Source organism: Cryptomeria japonica, chromosome 4, assembly GCF_030272615.1.
Source record: "Cryptomeria japonica chromosome 4, Sugi_1.0, whole genome shotgun sequence".
NCBI lineage: Eukaryota > Viridiplantae > Streptophyta > Pinopsida > Cupressales > Cupressaceae > Cryptomeria > Cryptomeria japonica.
Genome location: NC_081408.1, coordinates 86,546,837 through 86,574,022, shown reverse-complemented (window position 1 = coordinate 86,574,022; position 27,186 = coordinate 86,546,837).

Here is a 27,186-nt window from a genome sequence, read left to right as displayed (position 1 = left end):
TACATTTGATCCTTGAAAATAAATAAATCTAATTTATTTATTTAAATCTCCCACTTGTATTTATACAAGTTGCATCTATTTGATTAAATTAAAGTAAATTTATTTTAATTAAATTTATTTTTCCTCCACTTGCAAAATCCTACATCTCTCACTTGCCTTCTTAAACCCCTTCTAGATTCTTTTAATCACTTCCAATTTAGTCTAATCCATCTCCTAAATATTGTCACATTCCTAAGCAAAGAGAAGACACTTCTCAAAGCCTCTAAAGTCTTTGAAAACCATTAAAGGCTTTATGTCCTCAACAAGTTAACCCTCAAAGTCTTCCAAACCATTTAAGGCTCTTACATAACCATTAATGGTCAACTCAACCTTCTTGCATGATTAGAGACTTTCTCTCTAACTCGACCCTCATCTAACCCAAGGATCTCATCAAGCATTCATGGCTTTAACTTTGGTTATCCCTTTAACCCTTGTAGAAGAGTTTATCCTTTGGATAAAAGCTTTATCCAATGGATAACCCTAACCTAACCTTAACACTTACCTCCTAGGGTAATCTTCATGTCTTCTCAAGCATTTAATGCTTCTTTCATCTCCCCTCAAGAAACCTCTTGTTGACAATTTTCACCATTCCATTGGTGAGAATTGTGAACATGGATTGATTAAGTTTCAATCCTGGCCCTTGTTAAGATTATCCAATCTTGACCATTCATTGCCCTATTTTCCCTATAAATGGAGCTCTCTTTCTCTCATTTTGATATAGAAGTTTCATGCATCAAACTTATGGTCATTTTGCTAACTAGATAGAAAAATATTTATGAATCAAACTTATAGTCTAATTAACTAAAGCATTTTAGCCTCTCTTTGATAAATCATCTTAATATGTATTTAGAAGCATTCTAATATCATAGAATATCCATGTTAGACTAGTATATCATTGCTAGGATAATTAGCTAATCTTATCATCATCTTTATGCTAGCTTAATCATCATAGATTCAATAGCATGCATATCTAGGAATGCATTTATACATAATAATCAAACATCACTCGTTCTTGGAGTTGTCATTCCTAAGTCACTTTGTTCACTGATCTAAGAGTAAGGACATTGACTTCAGGGATCCTGTGAGATAGAGAACAATGGGACACCCCTTGGGAAGTTGAGCTATTCAATATAGTTCTTATAACTTGCACCAAGAGTCTCATTGGTGCATGGACCCTTTGAATCAGGCTTTTCCATTTTTGTCACCCTCATTTCTCGCACACATTTCTAGCGCCCACCGTGGGGCATAACCCCATTAATCATATTGTTTTTTATGCGGGAGCAAGATTGCAAGCACGCGGAAAAGTTGTTTTAGCGCATGGGGACCTTTCATTAGCGCATTCGGAGAAAACACTAGTGCTTTCAGTGCACTGTTTAGCACATCAGACCCTTTCCCTAGCGCATCTAGACCTTATGTTAGCACATAACATTCTGGTTTTTATTATGTGTATTGGAACAACAACGTAGCGCATTTGGTGAACAGTGTAGCACATTCGGTAACCAGTGTAGTGCATCTACACCTTCTTGTAGTGCATCTGTGCAGCAGTCTAGCACATGAATCTAATAGAGAAAAGACAAAAATTGTAACCGAAAGGAGAAAATTTAGGCTTGTGTAAGCCCACCATGTATTCTAGTTTTTCACTAACTTTCTTCTTGCAAGTAACTAACCATTTTCTTGCAAGTTTAGAAGAATTTAAAATAGGAATTTTAATTCTTTCTAACTTTTTTTAGTTGGATAAAAATAATTCACTTTTCTCTAAATTTGAAAAGAAACTCATTTGTCTTTTAGGTTTAAAATTCACTACATCTTCATTTAGGGTTTTAAAAAGAAGCTTATTGTTGGATAAAAAGAACAACAAAACAAACTTTTCATTCTTGCAAGTTAGGCAAAAACACTTCAAATTTGGATTTAAAAAGAACAAACAAATATTGTTTTTCAGTTTGCAAAAGGTAAAAATAACTTCATCTTCCTTTGGTGTATAAAAAGAACTCATTTTCGTTTTCGCATAGGATAAAAAGAACCTCATCTTTATTTTTGTGCAAAGCAAAAAGAAATTTTCATTTATTGACTTTACCTTTTGTTGACCAATAACGTGATTTCTTTTGTTGACCAGGATTTCATTTTCTTAGATAGAAAATCATCACTATGAAAAGTTAAAAAGAGCACCATGTTTTTTGGAGCAAAATCTCCAAGTAGAAGTTAGAAAATCATTGTCTTGAAGGATAAAAAGAACCATTGTTTTCTTTGTCTTGAAAGTGGAAGGTATATGCTCTCCCCTTAACTAGGTGACCAAAATTCCAAACCACTCTTATGCTTTCTTTACTTCAAGTATTTTAAAAACCTTTAGCAGGCTTGCCCTCCTGAGTTGCTCTTAAAGCGTCATTAATGGTGGGTGAGAGAGGAACAACCTAAGTGGGAAATGACTTTATCACCAAGTGTTCCAACCCACTCTAATTAAATGTGGAGGTTGACGAAAGTCTCTTTCAACAATTATGCTTAGTGATTAGCCTTCCCCCAGTATCTTTAAGATACGTAAAGCCTATTTTCTAAAGGTTGGGAAGCCTCCCGAGGGATTTTATCACTGAAAACTAAACGGAAGCCTGATTAATAACCTCACCACTAGAAACTTTGAGTCGAGTCAGTTACCAGACATTTTCAACATCATAGTGCAAGGGTGGGGAAGAATCCACCCCCAAGATCACTCACCATATATCTCCCAAGATAATAACTCAATTGTGAAGTAATTCACTTTGAGTTAATTTGTGGCAAAAGGCAAAAAAATGAGTGCCCCTAGGGGGTGACAAGGTTGTTTGAGCTGATGGAGTATCGAGACTAGTGGGGTATGATGTTGTTGATGACCTTTGAATAAAGATTCTTCTTGATTTGTCTTAATTGTTATCTAAACTAGTGAAAACATCGAGTATTTGAACACATCTTCATAGAACATACACTACTTGTCTAGCATAAGCAAATTTTTTTATCTATTTCATGTGTCGTGTTTGCAATTTATTTTTCAAAAAGTCATCCATAAAAAATACAAGTGTTAAAAATCCAAAACAATGGTAACAAATAAATTAGGGCAGTTAGTTCATAGGAGAAACCTCCTAGCGCATCACAACCATTCTATAGTGCATTTCAACCAAATCTTAGCACTTTCATCAGACATATTAGTGCATAATCAGTATCATACTGGGGAAATTTCCAGTAGCACTTTTCGGAACCAGTCTAGCGCATTAAAACATTGGCTTAGTGCATCCAAGACACATCATAGTGCTTTTAGCTCAAACTGTAGCGCGTAATCCGAACATATTAGTGCATAACTCATCCAACCATGTCAGTTTCAGACATTCTAAGACAACGCATAAGAAAGGCAGCTTAGCGCATAGAGAACCTTATGTGGTGCATCTAGAACATTCATTAACGCATCGGGTCTCTGTCTTAGCGCATTCCACCATCCAATGGATTCAATCAAAAACAACATACCTAGTTTAGCTCTTAAGTTGTCAAATCAAGTTTCCATATTGGGAGACTTTATCCATATCATTTGGCACACTTTGTCGTGGAGGTGAATCTAACTAAACCTGTACTTGATAAAGTAAACCTGAGTATTCAAATGAAGTATCCAAATCCAACATCAACATCAACCTTTGATCATTTGTGTATGACCGCTCCTCATATTTTCAGAAGAACAAGTCTTCATCACAAAACTAAGTTGAAGAAGAGACAATCTGGTTCTAAGGCACTTGCAAAAAGGAATAAGTTTCTCTATATCAATCACCAACTCTTTACATCACATCGCGCATTCTTGCATCACATGCGATTGTATATCCAAGGCAAAACAAATGAGTTTGATAAGGACCTTTAAGAAGTAGGGCTTACATTCAAAAAGCAACATTTAACCAACACCTAAATCGGGGAGGAAGGATCAACCCCGCTTTATTTCCACAGTTTTGTATCACATATAACGAAGCTCAACCTAAACTGCCAACACCACCCAAAACTCCCATAGAAGATGAAGAATTCATCACGGTAGAAATTTACTAAATGCTCACTATCACTCAATCTCAGAGAAACAAACAAAGAGAATCACAACAAGAATCAAGTATGGGTCGTAGATTATCCAACCCTTTTGATGAGTATGCTAATATGGGCGAAACAGAGATCACTGAGGAACTTCTCCAAGAGTGTCAAGAAAACCCATCATTCCAAAAACTCATGGAAAGGCTTATTGAAGTAGACAAGGAAAAATATCTACTCATGCTAAGTAGCAAAGGAGTTAAATTTCTTGAAGATTTTGATACTAAAAACTTTAGAAATATAGACAAAATAATTTTAAGAACAAGGTCTAGAAATTATGCCTATCAAGACCAACAAAGAGAAGAAGAATCACTTGACTCAGAAAACATACACGAGCAAAACAACACCCATGAACACAACCATGCCCGCAATCGGGACAATCTTAATGAAAGAGAGCAAGCTATCCCTCGCTGTACAAATACACCCATGGTTTCTGTTACACAACAAATCCAACCACTACAAAAGCAAATGCAGGACATGCAACAAGGAACCACGGTGTGATACTCCTTGGACAAGATCTATCCTTATCCTTTTGACAGGAGATAGAACATGGTACCTTTTCCCCCAAATTCAGATATAACAAAGTATGACAAGTACGATGGTAAAAGTGATCCCCGTGATCACATTCGGGAATTTTGTACTATAAGCCTAGATTTTCCTCATGATGACACTTACTTAATGAGACTATTCCCAAGAAGTTTGGGAGGGCAAACCATGGAGTGGTTGTCTAAACTCACACCTCCCATCAGATCATTTGATGAGTTGGTAAACAAATTTATCACACAATACTTCTATAACATTCAACATGCAATCACCATGTTGGATGTGTGTAACACCAAACAAAAGAACAATGAGACATTCATGGTGTTTCTTCAGCGGTGGAGACGCATGGTTTTGAGATATCCTCGAGACGTGCTTGAGAAGGAAAAGATGGAGATCTTTATTGATTATCTAAATAGTGAGATGAGTTATCAACTCAAGCTCCAATGCATACCATCTTTTGCCAAGTTGATAGAAAACAAAATCCAAGTGGAGGAAGCCTGCATCAAGAAAGGAACATTGAAGTTCTTTAAGGAAGGAGTTAACTCGTCAAACACTAACCCCTTTAACAATCCAAATAACAACAACACTTTAGACAAATCCAGATTTTGGACAAGGAACAAAAACATTGTTAATGATAGGGTAGTTGATGCTAATAATGTAAATTCCAAACAACCATTGTTGGCTTTATCAAGTAACCCACCATCCAACAAAAATCAAAAAAGTGTTATTCAAGGAACTAACACTTATCTGTAAAATACCAATCAAGGAACTTCAACATCAAACACAATTAACACTAACCAAAGCAACAACACTAACCGAGGAAATAATGCAAACCAAAGAGGTAACAGCAACGCTTTCCCGTATAGATGCATCTACACACCATTAGGTAAAACTTTAGAATCAACATTTCGAGAACTCTTGACGAATAAAATTATCACATTGCCAGCCATAAACAACTTTGAACCCTAGGTCAAACCACCTTGGTGGAATGACTCGAATTTCTGTGATTTTCATCGAAACAAAGGATATCACATAAATGATTGCATGAGGCTTAAGAACATCATTCAGGACATGATCGATAGAGGCAATTTAGCAGTTGATGGTCTAAAAACAAATGGTGACCATGACGCCTTTAAAAATCCTCTTCCGAATTACAACAAGGGAGGAGCTTCAACATCAAATGATACTGGAGGAGCTCACATAAATCACCTATACAATAAGACCATCAATCACATATCAACAGATGACAACCAAATAAATATCATAAAAATCAAGGACAAGCAAGAACATGCATTGATCAATGTGACAACCAGAGCACAAAAATACGTCTTGAAAGGGAATACGTCCACATCCATAACTATCCCCAAGACTCAATATAATTTGGTTGATCAACTGCAGAGAACTACTACTCAAATATCCTTACTTGAGTTCCTCAAACTCTCGCCAAAACACAAAGATATCTTAGAGCAAACACTTATCGAAACAAACGTTCCTAAAGATCTGGACATTGATAGATTCCAAGCCATGGTGGCTCATATGATAGGGCCTCATAACCTTACCTTTTCTGAACATGATGATGTCTCCTTGAATCATCTGCATAACACCCAACTCCATATCAAAGTCTTAGTCTATAAACATTGAGTTAAAAGAGTGTTAATATATGGAGGAGTTGGTCTCAATATCTGTACTTTAAAGCTTATCCATGCATTGGGCTTCTCTAAGCAGTCTATTGATCTGAACAAGAAGATCACCATCAAGGCCTATGATGATGAAGAAAGATCATCCAAAGGAACAGTGATAGTACCTATTCAGGTAGGACTAATACAAAAGGACACCATGTGCCAAGTCTTAGACATATACTTAACATTCAATATTCTATTGGGTCATCCTTGGATACATGAAATCCAAGTAGTGACTTTAGCATACCATCAGTGTATCAAGTTCTTGTATAATGGACAAGAAATTTCGATATCTATCGATAATAATCCTTTTCAACATTGCAATTCTATGGGGGCAGCTCAAGAGAGCCTGGTTCCACACAACAGGGAAGCCCAATCTCCCTTAGCATTCTATCATCATCAAGAAAAACTCAAGTCTTTATCCACAGAATTCAAACAAAAGATGAAAATCAAAGATCAAGGCATGGGGGAATACTCTTTTGAACCCATGTGTCTATCAAAATTGCCAACATCGCCAAAATCTTATGGACAACCTTCTAGATTATCGCAAATGAATTAGGAGAGAAGCACATCCTTAGTTGGCTATACAAGGATGAAGAGGAAGTCAGAGTTGCTACCATAGAGGTGGCCATACGGACACAACAATATGGAAAAGGATTTTGGATCATGCAACAGATGGGATACAATGGAAAAGGACCTATAGGCAAGCATCAAGAAGGCATTACAGAACCTCTGCAACTTCTTTCACAATTTGCAAGAGACAAAACAGGATTGGGATATGGACATAATATACCACCTAGGCAAAAACAAAATAAGTATCAAAAACCTTAGTGGAGATCAAAGAAGAAATATGATGAAAACTCATGGCAAGAGGCACTACACCAAGCAGCAAAAACAACAAGGAAAGAGAAAGAACATCAAGAAAAAGAGAAATGACAAGAGAAACTGGCCATTCAAAGGGAGGAAGCATCTTATAAGAAAGTGTATCATGTGCAAGAACCTGATCAAACCAAGGTAGAGCCACCACCCAAAGAAATTCCTACTCCTCGAGGAGAAACAGTGTATGAACAAATGCAAAGAGTACAAGTAGGCTCCAATTCTAATTCAGAAAAAGCTACAAAATTGGTACCAATTGTTAGAGATCTTTTCTAACCATACAACATACCTGTTAGAAGCAGTGAGATACTCTAGGACAGTAATTCTGAAACTGATTCTAATGAATATGAATGGGGTAGTTGTTCAGATATTACTAAAGATATCAAGGTAGATACCATCCACTCATACACCCCTTTCTCAGGAGGGACAAGGCACGGAATGTTTACCACTTGAATTCGTACCACGACATATCTATGAGGCTAATGAGATTGAGCAGCAGCAATATGAACAAGGCTACATCGAAGATGATACCATCAAAGACCTTGACAATATCATTAACCTAACCAGCATCCCAAACAACTATAATGGTGCCTATATCATGACACTTACCACAGCTGATCTCAACCCACCAAATGGCTCCTTACCACTTATATTTCCTAATCTCATAGACTAGGAAGAACCTGAACACCATGATATACCAATATTCCCAGATGATGAATCCACTATCCAGTATCTATGTTTAGTCAACTTGAAAACATGCTCTACTAGAGAACAAAATAATGATATCTGCAATCAGAGGAGTGCCAAGTCTCTCAGTCACAAAAATGAAAGAAATAAAGGATCAAATACTAAAAACCAATCAATGACAGTATTAGATCACAAAAAAGTAAAAATAAAGGATGCATCTGCAGGTGAAAACCTTTTTGAGGCACCTAAAGATGGGATACTTGACACTCTTCCTAAACATTATCAAGAGAGGTCACCCATACTGATTGAGCCAACTCAATCAATAAACATCGATACAGACACAACAGTCAAAGCCATACACCTAGTCGAATCACTAACAGAAGAAGAGCAACCATATTTTATCAAATTCTTTAAGGAAAAGAAAATCAATTTTGCTTGGTCCTATGTTGATATGCCTAGAATAGATCCAAACTTGATCATGCATCATTTATCCATCACTCCAGGAGATAAGTTGGTCAAATAGAAATTAAGAAAGATGAATCCACATGTAATATTATTGGTCAAAGCTGAACTAAAGAAGTTATTAGATGTTGAATTTATCCAACCTATAGACTATGTTGAATGAATTTTAAACATTGTACCAGTTTGAAAACCTAACAGAAGCATCAGAATATGCATAGATTTTAGAGATGTCAACAAAGCCTGTCCAAAGGATGACTTTCCTTTACCAAGCATCAAATTGTGGATCTAATAGCAGGCCATGCAATGTTATCATTAATGCATGGTTTCTTTGGCTATAATCAAATCAAAATTTCCCTAGAGGATCAAGATAAAACTATGTTCACCTATCCATGGGGAACACATTGTTGGAACATCATGCCTTTTGGCTTGAAAAATGCTGGGGCAACTTATCAAAGAGCCATGATGACAATCTTCCATGATATGATGCATACCTTCATGGAGGATTATGTGGATGCTTTACTGGCTAAATCATTCACCCCGGCAGAACATCTGGGCATATTAGATAAAATATTTCAAAGATTGCAACAATTCAAGGTTAGACTAAACCCTAAGAAGTGTGTCTTCGAGGTCACATCAGGCAAAATATTAGGCTACATTGTATCAAAAAAGGGCATTGAAGTAGATCCAGTGAAGGTACAAGCCATCATGGAGATGCCACCTCCTCAGAACATTAGCCAACTTAGATCTTTGCAGGGACAGTTGCAGTCTATCAAGTGATTCATAGCCCAACTAGCAAATAAATGTCTCTTCTTCAATCATCTTCTCCATAAGAACATACCTTTTAGATGAGAAGACAAGTGTGCGAAATCATTCCACCAGCTCAAACAATATCTGATGAATCTGCCAGTTTTGGTACCACCAATAGCAGGTAAGCTGCTCATTCTCTACATATCAACAACTGAAGTATCATTGGGGGCACTACTAGCACAAGAGGATCAGGAAGGTAAGGAATGAGCTATATATTACTTCAGCAGAACATTAAATTGATATGAGCTAAATTATACATTCATTGAGAAGGCTTGCTTGGTAGTAGTATTTGCCTCTCAAAAGTTCCACCACTACATGCTAGCTCACACAATCAAGCTAGTAGAAAAAATTGATCCTCTCAAGTATTTACTCAGCAAAGAAGCTCTTACAAGACGATTGGCTAAGTGGGTCATGATTCTCAGTGAGTTTGATATCTAGTACACAGAACGTCAGGATATCAAAGGACAGGTAATTGCATATCGACTGGTTGAAGCACCACTACCAAATCAACAACCAACACAGGTGGAATTTTTGGACATGGATGTACTCATTGTCACACCCAGACAATGAACCCTGTACTTTGATGGATCTTATAAACAACATGGATCAGGTGTCAGCATCTTATTTGTCACTCCAAAAGGGCACACAATTCCACGATCTTATATACTGATGTTTCCATGCATCAAAAATGTCGCTGAATATGAAGCCCTGGTAATAGCAATCAAAATGGTTGTGGAATGGAGAATCACAGAAGTGAGAGTTTATGGAGATTCTCAACTAATCATCAATCGGATCAACAATGAATATCAGACAAAGGATGATAAGTTGTTGCCATACAAAAGAATGGTGGATGATTTCAAATAGTACTTTGCACATATCACCTTTGAGCAAATACCAAGATTAGACAACAGAGTGGCCAATGCAATTGCCACTATTACTTCACTGCTGCAAATTCTAGAGAAATAGAGTCATTACAAGTTCCTGGTAGAGCAATTGTTTTCCCCAGCCTATGACAATTCCACATCCCAAGTCATCTATGCCCTAACTGGTTTAGACTCCCCTCTATACGGGACAATCTATGATTATCTTAAGAACAATATCCTTCCACTCGACCTATCTCGTAACCAAAAACATAGCTTCATCCAACAAGCTACCCGTTATACCTTAATCGTTGAAACACATTACCGTCGAGGTCTAGATGGTACTCTTCTTCGATGCCTCGATCGTAATGGATTTGACTCTGCCTTACATGAGCTTCATGAGGGTATCTGTGGCACACATTCAAGTGGTCCTACTCTCGCCAAGAAACTTCTGAGAATGGGATAATATTGGCTGACAATGGAGAAAGATTCTTATCAATTTGCAAAGAAATGTCCTAAATGCCAAATTCATGGCAATCTTATCCATGTACCAGCATAGGAGTTGTAGCCGTTTACAAGTTCATTATCACTGCAACAGAGTATTTCAAAAAGTGGATTGAAGCAGTCCCAATGACCATTATAACTGGAAAACAAATCACCTCATTTATTCTCAATTATCTCGTTTGCAGATATGGCATTCTCAGTTCCATCATCATAGACAATGGGCATCCTTTCAAAAATCAAGACATACGAGAGCTATGTGAAAGATTCAAAATCCAACATCACGTCTCCACACCTTACTACCCACAGGGGAATGGTCAAGTGGAAGCATCAAATAAAACAATTCTGAAATCCTCAAGAAAATAGTAAATAATGCGAGTAAGGATTGGCATGTACAACTCAATCCGACACTTTGGGCATACAGGACTAGTATTCAGACACCTACAGGGGCTATGCCATATTCATTGATGTACGGATCATAAGAAATTTTGTCTCTTGAGGTAGAAATACCCTCTCTTAGATTATCTTTGAAAGGCCTCATACCAGATGAGGAATATCGAGTAAACAAGTTGCATGAACTAGAGCTTCTTGATGAAAATGCCAACATGCCTATGACCATCTCAAGGCATATCAGTAGCAAATATGTAAAAGCTATAGTCATAAATTCATCCCAAGGGCTTTCAAAGTTGGTGATCTTTTACTAAAGGAAAATTCGAGAAATCAATAGGATCGAGAAAAGAAGGGGAAGTTTGAACCTAACTAGTTGGGTCCCTTTGTCATCATATCAACCTACGTATCAGGTGCCTATCAGTTAACAACTTCAAAGGGAGACATTCTTGATGAACCAACCAACAGTATCCATCTGAAGAAATTATACACTTGACTTGTCCAATGCATGGAAAAAGTGAAAAAAAAAAAAAAAAATCAAAAAATCAAAAAATACAAAAAAAATACAAAAAAAACAAAAAATCAAAAAAGTGCAATAACAACAAGTAGTGAAAACATGGCAATAGGCACTATTTGTGAGAGAACGGATCCTCTATCTATCATTGCTAATATATTTGAACCATCCAAGTCTCAACTAATGGCCATCGCCCAACACTTATTCACGCAGCATTATCCTGGACATACTTAGCATAGTCACTGTCCTTGATTATCAAAAAATGCTTATCCATATCATATCCCACCATGGCTTGGTAATCAACATATATATCCACATCGATACATATCTGTGACTAGGGGCAACGTTCATCTCACTTCAAGCATTTCCGACAACAAACGACAAGGATCGTGGCATGCTAAGAAAACTAATGTCAACGTCTACTCTTCAAGCTAGAAAACAAGATCATTATCCAACTGCCACTTTAACACACACATAATGGATGATTTTCTGGATTATGATTTGTTTACATATAGTATGCAGTTTTGACTATTTTGTATCTTAAATTTTTGAGTCGTTAGATCTCCCAAGCTACTCGAGGATGCATTGAGCTAGAGAACCGACGAAGGAATATAATATTTTTTTTAGTTTTCTATCTGCGAAACGATCATTCGTATGGTGCAAATGTGTCTCGAGACATGATTGGAAACATATCATTGAATACATTTTCCACTTTGCACATATACATGATTAAATCTTGTCTATTTTACACAAGCAACACTCAGGTTGTCTTGGCTCAATTATACCTCGATGCTTGTGTCGCCTTGCAATATCAAACATCCATGTAAGTTTTACTCAGGTCATTATGGTTCAATTATACCATTATGCATGTACAAACTTCCAACATATCAAAAGCTCAATGATGACAAACAAAAACATAGCACAAACAAGTGACTAAAGAGGAATGACAATGACAAAATTAAAGTGATCATTTAGTTGCATACCATTCTTAAGCTTGCATTATTTGCATATCATTCTTAAGCTTGCATTAACATCATATCATTTTAAACCTTGTATTAATCATTATCATTATCATACATCTCATTTTCAAGATACATTTCATAAATCAAATTAATGAATACAAATACATCATCACATTCTCATCTCATCATGAATCATACATCATCATCAAAATCAAGGGCATTATTATCTAAGCATCACATCATCATCATAGCATCAAAGTAATCAATGCATATCATCAATAATCATCAATAAAACATGTGGATTAGAGAAAATCAGTGCCATATATATATCTCAAAAATGGTCGAAATGTACAAGGAATATCATGTCTGCCAAAATACAACAAAATGATCAAAATACAACAGAGACAGGTCTCTCAAGTATGACTATCTCCTAAGGCTGATGATCTCGCAGTAGATTTCCCAGCCCCTGGATCTCCACTAGGTGGATCACATCAGGCAGGCCCTGTAACACTTCTTCTCTCTGTCCTTGTATGACTGTGAACAAATCGACTGAGTGCATAGCTAGGAGCTCTATGATCTCTAGACCACCTCCTCATATAAATGCCTATAATACTCGGCCTCATTGGTCATGTACCATATCTCCCTCAGTGTGTCTCACATCGGGGCACCAGTCATTGCTCTCTCCAATCTCTCAGCAAGATCCTCTATCCATCCCCGATGCTCTCTCTTTGTATCCCATTCTGCCATAATCTGTGTAATTTGGCATTGTTGCGCTAGCACCTGTGCTTGTAGCTCCTACACTGTGACCTGTAGGGCTCTAATCTATGAATCATGTCTATGGGTGCTTACCCTAATCTGAACGAGTACCTATTTCATGGTCCCACCCATTCTTGTCCCTATCTGAGGCGTCGATGGAGGTAGAACATCAGATCTCCTTCTCTGGGCAGGTCGCCTAACATCATCTATCTCGCCCACCACTGCTAGCACTGCACCTACCCTACCAATCCCACCAGCACCAAGAACGAGCCCTCATCCTCTATCTAGTCCACTGCCTCCTCTATCTCCTCCTCTCCATCTATCTAATCCACCTCCACCACCTCCTCCATCATCTTTGCTTCCCTCTCCTACCTCCTCTCCCTCCTCATCTATTTTTCTGGTTCCCCCTTGCCTCTGTGGCTGCTCATCCTCATCATCAAAGGCAAGTAACATCTTTTCCGGATCAGATATACATGCCACTGCATGTGCCATGAAGTACACTACAAACTCCTTTGTCATCCCAACATCCACAACCTCATCCCCATATTGCTAGATTTATCCTACCAGCGTCATAAACTCCTCCATTGCTGCTACGCTATCTAAAGTGGGTCCCCACTCTAGCACATCCTGTCATCGATAGACATATAAACAAGTTCCCTGTGGCATCCCCTGTTGTCTACCATACTGCCGCTAAACATGATTATGCAAGAATTGCTCGATAATAAAGGGCATCTTCTCTATCAGGTACCTCGACATATACACATAGGGCATCTCTAGCCCATCCTCTGCCCACACCTTACAATCCATATAGGTCTCCAAATGACTGTATCGATATCATCCACTTCTCTCCACCAATGCTCTAGTTTGCCCAGCTTATGCTGGACAACTACACCTGTATAACCATAAGCATAAGCCCGACCAACTGGCCTATCCCTATCTGCAAGTGGTCTCGACACAGGAATATACTCCCAGGCCCACACTTGTAATAATGTCACCCCAGCTGATAAACTTGTGTATCCCAAATACACCACCTAGTGAAGCTCTCTATAAAAATGGGCCAACATACAAGACCCCCATGCAAACCTGCATCCTTGTGTCACCATATCCTCTAGCACCAATCTCCATCCCATAGCTAGTCCCTTCGACCTATGATCGGGACATAGAAATCCACCAATGAACCCTGCTAGTTCAAATGGAAGTGAAGCATAACCAAAATCCAAAAACTCCTACCATGGGATCTCATACCCAATGATGTGTTCATCCTGGAAGATGCGATGAAGAGCCTCTGTCCCACCCTTCTCAGTTTGCTCATATGACAGTAAGGCCCCAACTATAGGAATTTGTAGAATCCAATAATCATCCTCAAGTGTGACTATTATCTCACCCATAGCCAAGTGGAAGGTGTTCATGTCACTATGCCACCTCTCTGCCAAAGCTATCAGCAAACCTCGATCAATGATATATCGAGGCATGTCTAGTAAAGAGGACAACCCACATCTCTCAATCACATCTCTATCAACCTGTGATAAGCGAGGAATCAATGACCATGGTCTCAGAAACTGCTCTCACGACTGAAGCATGCCAAGCTTTGCCTGCAAAACAAAAAGTTTTCATCATTAGTTCCCAAATCTATCTAATATATCCAATCAAAGAAAAATCAACTTGAAACAATGAAACATCTCAAGAGCACAACATCAATCAAAGACCCATATCACAAGCATCAAATCATACTCATATCAAGATATCGAAAATCAATACCCATATCAAAACTTTGACCCATGGGTAAGTGCACAAAGATGGTGGTCAAAAAGGGAGGTATAAGTGGACACTTTTTTTCTGAAATCAGGTGAACTTGAACTTGGAGGCAAAATTTGAAAGTCATCCACTCAAGATATGAAGATAATCAAAGAACAAATATTGTAGCACTATGAATCTAGTTTCCAAACTACTAAACTTTTTCAAAATTGGATAAGATTGAGGGGTTCAAATCCTTCGCGCATGAAAAACATACCCTGATTTTTTCAGAAAAATATAACATAGTGTCTGACGTGCGCATCAAAAAAGTCATAGTTAGATTTAGTATTTTGACAAATCCTTTAGCAGAAAGATAGGTAAGAGTGAGAACTAGAAGATATGTATTTTTTTGTAATTTTTTGTTGAGTATTTTTTTTTATGATTTTTCCAATCGAGCACATCCTGAAAATTAGGTACCTGTTCGTGCGCAAAGCATAAGTTGCACTAAACAAATCGATAATACAATTTTATTTTTTAATTGTAAAGAATCAAGTGCACTACAATAATATATAAAGTTTTTTAATTTTGGTTAAGTCTATCAAAAGTTATTAAAAAAATGGTGCACCTATGTCTGTGAGAACTATGGAGACACTCGTAAAAGAAATTCAATAATAATGTTATTGTTGTTCAAATTTTAAAAAAATTATATGGTTAGAAAGCTTAGAAGATGGGTGAAAATATGGTGGCAATTTAGAAATGCCCACTTAATGAAGTCCAAACCTGATGAAGACAAAGTCGAGAAACCAAGTTGATAAAATAAAACACGTCAAAAAGGAGGGAAATGGAGGGAAATCAAACTTCCAAAGCATAGCTTTGTCATCTAGGCAGGTATTTCAAAGCCTAAACAATCAAAAGCGCGTATAGGGTACTTATGGTATAAAAAGCGTGTGTGGGGTACTTATGGTGTAAGAAGTGTGTACGCTCTATTTTAACTATAAACAACGCATACACACTATGTTTACTATAAACAGCGCATACGTGCTACATTTGTTTAAATTTTGGGTGTGTGTATAATATGATATTATATATATAATATGTGTATATACATATAATATATAATTTATATATATAATATATAATATTTATATATATGTATATAATAATATGGGTAAGTGCACAAAGATGGTGGTAAAAAAGGGGGTATAAGTGGACACTTTTTTTTCTGAAATTAGGTGAACCTGAACTTGGAGGCAAAATTTGAAAGTCATCCACTCAAGATATGAAGATAATCAAAAAAAAAATATTGTATTACTCTAAATTTAGTTTCCAAACTACGAAAATTTTTCAAAATTGGATAAGATTAAGGTGGTCAAATACTTCACGCACGAAAAAATGACCCTAATTTTTTCTGAAAAGCATAACATAGTGTCTAACGTGCGCATCAAAAAGGTCATAGTTAGATTTAGTATTTTGATAAATCCTTTGGCAGAAAGATAGTTAAGTGTGAGCACTAGAAGATGTGTATTTTTTAGTAATTTTTTGTTGAGTATTTTTTTTTATGATTTTTCCAATCGAGCACATCCTAAAAATTAGGTACCTGTTAGTGCGTGAAGCATAAGTTGCACTAAACAAATCGAAAATACAATTATTATTTTTAAAAAATTGTAAAGACTCAAGTGCACTACAATAATATATTAAAAAAAATTAAATTTGGATAAGTATATCAAAATTTATTCAAAAAATGGTGCACCTATGTCTGTGATAACTATGGAGACACTAGTAAAAGAAATTCAATAATAATATGTTATTGTTGTTCAAACTGAAAAAAAGTTATATGGTTAGAAATCTCAGAAGATGGGTGAAAATATGGTGGCAATTTTAGAAATACCCACTTGATGAAGTGTAAACCTGATGATGACAAAGTCGATAAACTAAGTTGATAAAATAAAACACATCAAAAATGAGAGAAATGGAGGGAAATCAAACTTCCAAACCATAGCTTTGTCATCCAGGCCCATTTCCAAGCCTAAATAGTCAAAAGAGCGTACGGGGTAATTATGGTGTAAGCAACACGTATGCACTTGTTTCCCTATAAACAGTGCGTATGCGCTATTGTATAATATGATATGTAATATATAATATGTGTATATACATATAATATATGTAATATATAATATGTGTATAATATGATATTGTATATATAATATGTTTATATACATATAATATATAATATATGTATATATATTATATATTAAACATATATATACACATGTAAGTGTATTGTCTCCCCCTCTCAAACACATACAAGCTCTCTCTCTCTGTCTCTCTCTCTCTCTCTATCTCTCTCTCTCCTTCTCTCCTTCTCCCTTCCTCCATACTCAATCCCTCCCTCTCTCTCTCACTCTCTCCCCTTCTCCCTTCCTCCATACCCCATCCCTCTTTCTCTTCTTCTCTCCCTCCCTCCCTCCGTACCCCACTGCAACCGTGTCTGCACTTTAATAGAAGTAAGTGATTTTATTTCTTGTCTGCAACTTCCTCTTTGATTTTATCATGTATGATCTCCTAGGAAAATTGACTAATGGATTTGTGTGTGTGTATTGAATAGGAGGAATAGGGTTTGAAATTGAACCACGGGTGTATTACCGTGACAAACAAGGAAACCTACAACAATATTCTTCTCGAATGTGTTTTTAATGAGCAGAGCAAATGTGGAAAATAGTGTCAACAAAGCAACATGATGAGTCAAGTACCTGCAATATGTTTTTCAGAAGGAAACAACAGGTAGGAAGAGAAAGAGGGAGAGTAACACTAATGATGTCCTGTAGAATGATAGTGGTGGGTATGCGAGAGTTCCCATGTTGTCACACAATGCATGTCACCTAACGAAATTAAAGTTTGTTGTATGCATGGCAGTGGTAGTATATGATGATCATCACTTGTCAAACAGCTTGGAATGGTACATACCCATGAAAGAAATCAAGTGTGTAATTCCTATAGTCACAATGGAGATCAGTCTTATAACCTTGTGAATTTAATAGCATTGTATGTTTTAGAAATTAGGCAGAACTCTTAGGGTTAGGTCAAGCTCTTACACTTTCTTTTTAGTGAAGTCTTGTTGTTTGTTCTCTTGGAGTCTCGTTGTATGATATTATATTCATAACTTTAAATTTAATATATCATTTTATTAGCCCACCATATGAGCCCCCTTAGGTGTCATTAGAGGTCGTATTGTTTCCTAAGAGGTCATATGGTGTCATGTGACCCCTTAAGACCCCTCAAGACACCAATGACCCATAAAAACACCATATGGTGTTTCCTCTATCTCTCCCTCTCACTCTCTCTTCCTCTCCCTCCTTCCCTCCCCCCTCTTCTCTCCTTCCCTCTACCTCTCTCCCTCTCTCTACCTTCCCTCCCCCCTCTCTCTCTCCCGCTCTCTCCCTCTCCCTCCTTCCCTCTCTCTCTCCCTCTCCCTCTCTCTCCCTCTCCATCCCCCCTCTCTCTCTCCCTCTCCCCTCTCCTCTCCCTCCCTCCCCCTACTCTCCCTCTCCCTTCCTCCATACCCCTTCTTCTCTCCCACCCTCCCCCCTCTTCTCTCCCACCCTCCATCCCTCCTTCCCTTCCGGCCCCCCTTCTCTCTCCTTCCCCCTACTCTCCCCCATCTCCCTCTCTCTCTCCCTCCCTCTACCTCTCTCCCTCTCTCTACCTTCCCTCCGCCCCCTCTCTCCCTCTCCCTCTTTCTCCCTCTCCCTCCTTCCCTCTCTCCCTCTCTCTCTCTCTCTCCCCCCTCTCTCTCTCCCTCCCTCACCTCCCCTCTCCCTCTCCCTTCCTCCATACCCCTTCTTCTCTCCCACCCCCCCTCTTCTCTCCCTCTCTCCCTCCCTCTACCTCTCTCCCTCTCTCTACCTTCCCTCCCCCTTCTCTCTCTATCTCCCTCTCTCTCCCTCTCCCTCCTTCCCTCTCTCTCTATCTCTCCCTCTCTCTCCCTCTCCCTCCCCCCTATCTCTCTCTCCCCCTCCCCTATCCTCTCCCTCCGTCCCCCCTACTCTCCCTATCCCTTCCTCCATACCCCTTCTTCTCTCCCACCCTCCCCCCTCTTCTCTCCCTCTCTCCCTCCCTCTACCTCTCTCCCTCTCTCTACCTTCCATCCCCCTCTCTTTATCCCTCTCTCTCCCTCTCCCTCCTTCCCTCTCTCTCCCTCTCCCTCCCTCTCCCTCCTTCCCTCCCCCCTCTTCTCTCCCTCTCTCCCTCCCTCTACCTCTCTCCCTCTCTCTACCTTCCCTCCCCCCTCTTTCTCTCTCCCCCTCTCTCTCCCTCTCCCTACTTCCCTCTCTCTCTCTCCCTCTCTCCCTCTCCCTCCCCCCTCTCTCTATCTCCCTTTCCCCTCTCCTCTCCCTCCCTCCCCCTACTCTCCCTCTCCCTTCCTCCATATCCCTTCTTCTCTCCCACCCTCCCCCCTCTTCTCTCCCTCTCTCCCTCCCTCTACCTCTCTCCCTATCTCTACATTCCCTCCCCCCTCTCTCTCTCCCTCTCTCTCCTTCCCTCTCTTTCTCTCCCTCTCATTATCTCTCCCTCTCCCTCCTTCCCTCCCCCCTCTTCTCTCCCTCCCTGTACCTCTCTCCCTCTCTCTATCTTCTCCCCCTCTCTCTCCCTCTCTCTCCCTCTCCCTCCTTCCATCTCTCACTCCCTCTCCCTCTCTATCCTTCTCCCTCCCCCATCTCTCTCTCCCTCTCCCCTCTCCTCTCCCTCCCTCCCCCTACTCTCCCTCTCCCTTCCTCCCCACCCCTTCTTCTCTCCCACCCTCCCCCCTCTTCTCTCCCTCTCTCTCCCTCTCCCTCCTTCCATCTCTCACTCCCTCTCCCTCTCTATCCTTCTCCCTCCCCCATCTCTCTCTCCCTCTCCCCTCTCCTCTCCCTCCCTCCCCCCTACTCTCCCTCTCCCTTCCTCCCCACCCCTTCTTCTCACCCACCCTCCTTCCTCTTCTCTCCCTCTCTCCCTCCCTCCTTCCCTTCCACCCCCCCTCCTCTCTTCCTCCCCCTACTCTCTCTCTCTCTCTCTCTCTCTCTCTCTCTCTCTCTCTCTCTCTCTCTCTCTCTCCCTTTTCATTCACATCTTTTCTACTAACAATAGCGCGTACAGGGTACTGAAACTGATGCTCTGCAAAATGGACAAGGTTAGTCTGAGATAAATAACACACACACAAGAAACTGTTAGTGTTAATCAATCAAAAACTAATCTAAACAGGCATATCAAAAAAGATACTAAAAACATGAAAGCATATTTAACTAAAGAAGCAAATATGATAAGGCATCTCCAAATACCTCCTAACATGCTCCCAACTTCTTCTCCTTTGTTCCTCTCCTCTCCAAGTTCCAAAATAGTGTAGCTCTCAGCAGTTTTTTGCACTATGGATGCTTATGGAGGATTGAGATTTGAGTATTTTGTTTCAAATGTGAAATGAAAAACTAAAATACTAGATGCTATAAAAATGATTGATTTTAACCAAAATAAAAAGATTTTAGTTTGCTATGCTAAATGCTCTCTAAAATGCCTATAGGTTAAATGCATAAAAGTTTTCAGGATCTGGATTATGAAGAAATGGGCTCTATTTATAGGGAAAATGGAGCAATGGATGGTTGAGATTGACCAATCTCAACAAGGGTCAGGATTGAATGATTTTCAATCCATGTGAGGGCTTTCAACCCAATCCCAGGATGATAAGTGTCAATGTGAGATAGGTTGAGAGGAGAGGGAATAAGCATTAAATGCTTGATATGACCTTGGGAGTTAAAGTCAAGGTTAGTTGAATGAATAAATTCTTTATTCAAAGAATAAAGCTTTTATCCAATGGATAAACTCTTGTGCAAATGTAAAAAGGGATAAACATGGTCAAAGCAATAAATGTTTGGGGAGACAAGTTTGAAATAACCATAAATGGTTATGTAAGAGCCATAAATGGTCATGTAAGAGCCATTAGTGGTCTTGGAAGACTTTGGGGGTTAATTTGTTGAACACACAAAGCATTAAATGCTTTTCAAAGACTTTTGAAGTCTTTGAGAAGTGACTCCATTTTGCTTAGGAATGTGACAATAATTAGGGGATGGATTAGGCTAATTAGGAAGGGGTTAGAAGAATCTAGAAGGGGATTTAGGAATGCAATTGGATTTGGTGGGTGAGGGAAAATAGGATTTTATTTAAAATAAAAATTCATTTATTTCAATAAATGTGTGCAAGTTGCATTTGTAAGAAAATGCAAATGGGGGGGATAATGATTTAAATAAATGTTTTTATTTATTTTATTTAAAAGAGGAAAAGGGGATTTAATTAAATAAATAGATTTTATTCATTTAATTGATTGTGAATTTGGTTTAATGAATGAATTAAAATAAATTGAATAATTTATTTAATTAATAGGAGAATGTTTGGAGATGAATTAATTAAATATTTGTTTAATTAACTGATGGCTAGTGGATTTTTAATCAAATAAATAGCGAATATTTATTTAATTAAGCTGGATACATTTGTGTGACTACAGAAACTATTAGTTCACTGCCCTGCCATAACTTTTTAAAAGCAAAGGAGCACGTACGCGGTACTTATTACTTGTAAGCGTGTATGGGGTACTGATCCCATTATTCGTTACCCTGCAATAACATTTTTTAGGCTTAGGAGTGCGTACGCGCTACTTATCAGTCCAAAATGGGAAAAAAGAATATGGTTGGGCTTTTCAACATTTTATGGACTAACAGCATGCATGTGGTTATTAATGTAGTGCGTATGCGGTTTATAGACATAGTTTTAGTTGCCCAAGAGCCTCAATGGCCTCAAAAGAAGTTTTTGAGGTCGTTGAAGGCCCCACTGGAACTGTGTCTGCACTTCTATCATTGTTTTATACATAGAAGTAAGTGATTTTTTTTGTTTTTGCATGATTTCAAATGATTGAATTGTTGTTCTTATTAGTTTTTGTCAATAGTATTGTGATTGTTTAATAGTTTGATTCCAAAAAATAGTGATAAGATGCATATTTATGGTTATTTGTTTGTTTATGAACTTTTGTTTACATATATATGTAATATGATTCTATTTAGGACAACTGATATCAACCATGGGAAAGAACAAGTGAGGAATGATGGAACAATGAGAGGCTCAAAAGGAAAGACAAAGGTAGCATATGAAGAAATTGCATGACATAAGAACAATGGGAGAAGAAGGTATGTCATCCTCAACATCTCAATTTGATTTACCAAACAAATATAATGCAACTAATACAATTGAAGAAGAGACATTTGATTTACCGTTTGAACCTAATGCAATTGAAGAAGATACCACATTGAATAATCAATTAAATGATGAACATATTACACCTTCTCTACTTGATGAATTGAATGTACATAATGCACCGATGTTAACACCTCCTAGAATCATTCGTAGGAAACCAAAGTATCTAATTGACATTGATGAGAATATATTGAAGTCAATGCCTAATAAAATGAATGAACAAACTTGTAGGAGAATGGTTAAAAGAATATGGAAAAACTATTTTAAAAACTTAAATCAAACTGCAAGATGTCAATTAATTGTTCAAATGATTAAAATTTGAATTTTAGAGAGGCAATGAAAATTCTAGGCCTAAGATCATCTAAATGTAACAGTGAAAGAACTATTGTCAGAAATCTATTTGATGCATATCAATCTATTGGTTCAAAATCACATACTAAAGATTCTAATGCTACTCAACGTGTCATTACATCAACCATAATGAGAAAGAAAATAATAAAAGATCATTTGATAAGAAAAACAAGTAAGTCATTAAACGGTAGTAGAACAACATTAAGTAAAGCATTAAAGAGGCGGGAAACAACAAAGGAACCTAAGAATAATTCTCTTTGGGCATTCTCAAGTAGACTACCACGCAAAGACAAGGTTGTTGTTGATGCACTAAAAACATTAATTGAAAAATTTTGGCATGAGAACACAAGAGTTTCGTTCAACCAAAGAGATGTTGTTAGAAGGTGAATTGGGTCTACAAATCGTGAGCCACATGCCAAACACTATTTGGATATGACTCAAACTAACTTTTATGAAAGATTCCTTCAAAAGTTTCCTCAAATAAGAATTTCTCAAAGATTTTTTGAAATGGAAAAACCTTTTTATATTAAGATTAATCATGTATGCACCACATGTTGTTGTAGGATGCATATTGAATTTTCTATGCATTATGATATTTTTCATCATATTTGTTCTACTTTGCACACTAACGATGTTTTGCAGGAATGTAATATACAAGCACCTCCTAAGTTGGTAAGAGAATTTATTTCAAGTGTGCTATGTAATAGACATGATGGTTGAATTGATTATAAGATGCCTTGTTTGGAAGGTTCTTGTGCTATATGTGGTGGTTTGCAGCATTTACCAAGATGCGTACATTTGGAGAGCACACATGAAATTGGTACAAAACTAGTTTCTTTCAGAAAATACAAGAAAGTCACATATGGAGTTAAAGATGGAAAAGATTTGAAGAGATGTGAGCTAGTGAAAAATGATATATGTGCAGCTCAATTTATGAAAATGTTTCAAGAGAAACTAGTTTATGAGTACATAATACATACACATAGAGCTCGATGGTTAGATGAGCAATTCAAGTTATGTAAGGACACATTTCCTCTTGGCACCATTGTCTCTATCGTTGATTTTGCTCAAAATTATACACTTCAACCTCAAAATGAAGTGCAATCCATTTATTATCACTCTACACAAGTTTCTATTTTTGTACACATAGCATTCATGCATGCAGATGATAGCACAGAGGAGGATAGAAAGGTTGTAAGAGAGTATCACTTCTACATAAGTGATGATCGTACTCATTCATCAAAGTTTGTACAAGGATGCTTTAAAGTTTTCTATAATAATTTAAGGGAAAGGAACATACGATACAACCAACACTTAATATGGTCAAATAATTGCACTGCACAATTCAAGAATGCAAGGATGTTTTATTGGTTGACAAGGATGCATATGACAAGCGGTGTACAACATTTTTGGCATTTCACTGAGGTTGGACATGGTAAGGGAGAGCGCGATGGTGTAGGAGCATGTGTGTAGAGAGCCCTAGCTAGGGAAGAATTGAAGTATGAAGGTGATGCTGAGTTGATAGATGTAGAAACAATTGTGCGATGGTGTAAGTATACGATGGCTCGAGGTAATCTAGGTACGCCAATGGTTCATAGATATGTTTGGTTGATCACTGAATCTAACATTGAAAACTATCTAGATTGTTGTATAGTTGCAGGATCGAGTGACATGCACTCATTTATGAGTTCAAATTCAAGTTCACTAGTAATTTATACAAGACAGATGGTATGTTTTTGCTCTTTATGCATGTATTGTTTGTGGGAAGAATGTGAATCACAAGAGTGGGTTGAAAAATGGTCTTGTAGACGGTTGGTTCCCATTGATTCATATCAAATTCCCAAAGCACTACAATTGAGCCAGATGGAGACATCAGTGGATTTTGACCATGTATCCGACCTAGTGGATTCAGGTGATTTTTTGAGTTAATTTTTTTGCAAGTATTCTTTTTGGTTCATTTTGTTGTACATCATACTTTATTTTTGGTATTAATTAACACTTTATAAAATGCAGGTCATGTGTATGCAATTGTTGTAGAAGAGAACAATGAAGAAGGAACAAATTACTGTTTGTGTCATTGTGTTGAGCCAAAAAGAAAATTGACAACCACAATCATTGACGGAGAGGGTATTGAGTACCCAATAGGGTCTGTTGTCGTGATAGGAATATGGCTTCGGAGATACCCTATCAAGAATTCTGATGTTTGGTTGTTCAAGGACTTTGAAACACATAGACATATTCTTCATTTCTCTAACCTTCTTGTTGCAACAAATATTTATTTGATTAAGTATCATGGTAGACCTCATAACAAGATTTTATGGAAAGTTCACAAATCTGGCCATGAGGCAATACTTGACACAATATAGGTTAGAGTCGATCCTGAAGGCTCACTTGATTGATTCTACGGTTCAGAGTAGAATGATTTTGAGAATTTTGTATATATCATCGACAAATTGTTCTATATTTGTTTTTTGTATATATAAATGCCCATGAGCTATTTTTTACATGATTAGGTGCATAATTTTATATATTTAAATGGCAATGAGATGATTTGTACATATGTATATGCCAAATTTTGTATATTAAAATGGCGATGAGTTGAATTGCACATATTTTAATGCCAAATTTTGTATAAAATCCCATGAGATGATTTGTATATTAAAATGGCGATAAGTTGAATCGCACATATTGTAATGCCAAATTTTATATAAAAGCCCATGATTTGATTTGTAAGACATTTTTTTGTATAATCAAATAGCCAAAAGCTGATTTGACCATATTCAGAGGCAAATTTTTGAATAATATGTGACAATGTTTTGTGACTATTTTGTGTGTCAATGTTTTGTGACTATATTTTGAGTATATTTGATGTGTCCCTGGTCAATCATGAGAATTATTGATTCTTATATAATCATGGAGAATTATTTGAGTCGTTATCAGGTCATAGGGGTCATAGATTGAGACTAGATACAATTTGAGCAAAAAATGCCATTGTTGTCAAAAAAGTTGTCAAGCAACTTCTACATTGCGTCAGTACGGTATGACTCACGACGTTTCGACTCTTTGGGATGCACGATAGGGGCATGGCTAGCATAAACCTACCCACCCAGATGTGCTTGCGATGTCTGTTTGTGCACACGATGAACCGAATCAATTCTAGTCAATCTTGCAACTTTGCATTGCATGCAACTGACAGTTTTTGTAGTAGGCGAAAAAATGCTACCAATTGAAAATAGCTTGGATTCATCAAAAATTGAGATAGGTCATTATAGAGGAGCCTCACACAACCCATAGGTTCAAATGGATCGACCATATGTATCCTGGATTTTAAGAAACAGTCCGTCAAATTTTGACAATTTTTTGGACTCAGGGCAATTGAGGGATCACACCGATACGATATGACTCTTGACGTTCTAGCACTTTGGGTTGCATGATAGAGGAATGCCTAGCATAAACCTACCCACCCGGATGCACTTGCAACTTTGGTTTGTGCACACGACGAACCGAATCAATTCTAGCCAATCTTGCAACTTTTCATTACATGCAATTGACGGTTTTTGTAGCAAGCAAAAAAATGCTACCAATTGAAAATGGCTCAGAGTCATCAAAAACTGAGATAAGTCATTGTAGAGGGGCCTCATGTGACCTCAAAAATTCAAACAGATCAACCATATGTGTCTTGGATTTGAAGAAACAATCCGTCAAATTTTGACATTTTTTTGGACTCGGGGCAATTGAGAGATCACACCGGTATGGTATGACTCTCGACATTCTAGCGCTTTGGGATGCACAAAAAGGGTATGCCTAGTGTAAACCTGCCCACCTGGATGCACTCATGATGTCGGTTTGTGCACACAATGAACCAAATCAATTCTAGCTAATCTGGCAACTTTGCATTGCATGCAACTGACGGTTTTTGCAACAGGCAAAAAAATGCTACCAATTGAAAATGGCTCAGAGTCATCAAAAACCAAGATAGGCCATTGTAGAGGAGCCTCACATGACCCCACAAGTTCAGACAGATCAACCATATGTGTCCTGGATTTGAAGAAAAAGTCCATCAAATTTTGATAATTTTTTGGACTCAGAGCACTTGAGAGGTTGCACCAATACGGTATGACTCTCGATGTTTCGGCGCTTTGGGATGCATGATAGGGGCATGCCTAGCATGAACCTTCCCACTTGGACATGCTCGCTATGTCAGTTTGTGCACATGACAAGCCGAATCAATTCTAGCCAATCTGGCAACTTTGCATTGCATGCAACTGATAGTTTTTGCAGCAGGCGAAAAAATGCTACCAATTGAAAATGGCTTGGAGTCATCAAAACCCGAGACAGGATATTGTATAGGAGCCTCACGTGACCCCACAAGTTCAAACGGATTGACCATATGTGTCTTGGATTTGAAGAAACAACCCGTCAAATTTTGACAATTTTTTGGACTCAGGGCACTTGAGAGATCACACGGGCACGGTATGACTCTTGACATTCTGGCACTTTGGGATGCACGACAGGGGCATGCCTCACGTAAACCTGCCCCCACCCCCCGGATGCACTCGCGATGTCAGTTTGTGCACATGATGAACAAAATTTGATCATTGCGAGCGTGAGGGTGCTCTCGCACCAAACACATATTGTTGTTTATATTCATATTGTCGATTTTTGTTGTTTATATT